Below are 3,017 nucleotides of genomic sequence, written 5' to 3'. Positions count from 1 at the left end.
TTAGCGCCTATCTGTTTTTCGGCTCTGAATCGGTCGTTTAACTCCCGAAGCAAAGCTGTCTCTTCCTCCGTCCAGACAGAGCATTTCCTGCCTTTCTTACCCTTACCTGGCTCTACAGTCTTGGCTCGTGCTGCGTTTCTGATGTCTGGGTGCATGTGCATTTCATGAATTGACAGTCCCCTTTTTGTGGCGAAGGTCTTGTCACACCCAGTGCATTTGAAACTCTGCTCAACAGGTTCACATTTACCCTTACACTTCGGGATATGACATTTGATACTATGTATCTTTTCGGACTCTTTTCCACACTTCGCGCAGCACCAGACTAAACGCAGTTTTGGATGTTGTTTCTGCGCGTGTACTGCGATGGCTTTATCACTTGCGCATATTGTCTGTGTACCAGCCAGACTGCAGGCCAAGCAAGCGGTCGTTGAGGACAGGGGTATGTCAATTCGCTGAGCCAGTTCGTGACCGTTTGAATCGCCAGGTTGTTTATCGGTGGCCCTCCTATCCAAAGCGGATATTTCCGCCACAGGGGTTCCAGGGCCGAGAACCCCTGCGTCCGAGGCTTTTTCGTTTGTGCATGTTCTACCCATAATTCAGTTTAGCTTATAGAAGGAGAGAGATCTAGGCGACAGTTCCATTTCGATGCCATCTCATGTCCATTTTCGTGCCAGTTCGGTATAAGGTTTAGCTGTCCTTTAGCATTTAACATTTAGCATTTCGCCTGCAGGCTTCGGCCCTGAGAGTACCCAAAGCAATAGCGTCGCCGACCGGTAATTCAAAGCTTGGCCAGTCCAAGGATTCCTCCTGCTAACAGCTGGCCAGACCCGGGGACGGCGCATAGTCCGTACATCCGGGTAATTATAACTGAACCTAGCTTGCGGCGGTCCTGACGCACACACATTCGAAAATGGATTGGTTGCGGCCTGATACCGTCTGAGTACCGTCGCGCAGTCGGCCAGGCAACCGAGGGTCTGTCACGAACACCGTTAAGGTGACGGACAGGCTCCGCCTCGGACCGTAGACCGACACGCAACGGGTCGCGACGTTCTACTAGGGGAGAAGTGCACGACTACCTCGCCGGAACATTCGCCGAAGGTGGTGTGCCCTCGCTAATGGAACCCGAAGGTCCATCCGGGGCATCGCGCACCAACGGGAGCCAGCGTTGTTGACGATGAATCTCCCCATTCGATCTTTTGGGTTTCTCAGGTTTACCCCTGAACGGTTTCACGTACTCTTGAACTCTCTCTTCAAAGTTCTTTTCAACTTTCCCTCACGGTACTTGTTCGCTATCGGTCTCGTGGTCGTATTTAGCCTTAGATGGAGTTTACCACCCACTTAGGGCTGCACTCTCAAGCAACCCGACTCTAAGGAGAGATCCTCCCGAAACGCGTACCGGTCACTACGGGCCTGGCACCCTCTATGGGTAAATGGCCCCATTCAAGATGGACTTGGACGCAATTCGATGTCTCGGGATAAACGGATCCTCCTGAACACTACATTTCCCAGCGGCGGTACCGCGGGATTCAGTGCTGGGCTCATTCCTGTTCGCTCGCCGCTACTAAGGAAATCCTAGTTAGTTTCTTTTCCTCCGCTTAATAATATGCTTAAATTCAGCGGGTAATCTCGCCTACTCTGAGGTCGTCAATTTCTTTGGTTTCATCGAAAGGTGAATAATGATGCTCGATGCAAAAAAAAAAAAAATAAACGAAAAGAAGCAAAAAAGCAAACACGTAGAGAAACTGTGCGTGAATCAACCTTTCGCATATTCAATTTTTCCTCCTCTCTCGTTTCAAAATGTTTGTATTTATCGTTCGATGAAACGAGCACAAGAGGGAAAAAAAAGTTGAGACACGACGTTCCCATAATTTTCGTGTTATTTCCTTTTTGCTTCAAACATTTTGCGGACTGCAGCTTCGTCGTATTGCTTTTATCAATTTTTAACAATTTCAAAGCGAAGACAACTCGCAAGACGATCCATTTCGTCTCGGTTCAATTTTAACGTCCGTCCGTATTATTTTTTGTTCCACAAGAGATTTCGAATAGGTTTCTTTATTTATCATCCCTTCTTTTCGAGCGCCACGGAAGCAAGAGGAAAAGCAAGAGCGAGAGAACATTTCGCGTATACTTCATTTAACAATTTTAACCAACACGCGATGTACTCCACACACCTCTTAGATTTAACAACTGCTTTTCTCTTCTTCTCCCCTTAGCGCAAGGGTAAACCCCATTTGTCTCTTCTTTGGAACGCAACAAAACTTTCGAGGACTGGACGACCGAGCGATGGTCGCGCGGTCTTCGCTTATCTTTAACAAACGAAGTAGTCCGTATGTATTCTAAATGTTGAAGCCTCCTAGAGCTTTAAGCCATGCGAGACATTGAAATGCTGTTTTAACGGGAGCATGCATAATTGCTGCAAACATACTTTTATCACAAGTTCTAGCCACGCCACGGAGGCTTCGAAGTTCCTTCACCATTCGCTTTCCTCTCTTTTGTTACACAGTTTCAGACTACGATCAGGGGTACCGAAACGCTGTATTGATTGTAAACAACCATTTTTATCTTGGAGCGGAGCGTTCCTTTACTCGTTAGATTTGTCTTGTCGCGTGTGTATTCGCTTTTTCGACGCTTTTTAACCATTTAACTTGTTTAGCGAAGCTAAACGCACAGACAGACAAAAAAAAAGGAACAGCATCGCGCGTCAAACAGCGACGACCCATCTGAAGCGATCTTTCATTTATACACCGTTTGTAAACAGAGAGATGTATAAAGCGCGGGGAATCATTCGAAACCCTGGGGCTATTCGAGCTTGCATTTCAGCAAATTATCATCTCAAACATTTCACTCGTTTGCTTTTTCTAAATTTATAGGAGAGCTTCTTTCGTTTATTTTTGACACACCTTTCGTAAATATCGTTTCTGGCAACGTCGGGAGCGTGGATTTCTACAAGTGAACAATCGCGCCGATCCGATAACTTCCAGCAGGATGGAGAATCTTTATAGATTATCTTCCTAGAA

Source organism: Osmia lignaria, unplaced genomic scaffold (assembly GCF_051020975.1).
Source record: "Osmia lignaria lignaria isolate PbOS001 unplaced genomic scaffold, iyOsmLign1 scaffold0042, whole genome shotgun sequence".
NCBI lineage: Eukaryota > Metazoa > Arthropoda > Insecta > Hymenoptera > Megachilidae > Osmia > Osmia lignaria.
This window is presented reverse-complemented; position numbering follows the sequence as displayed.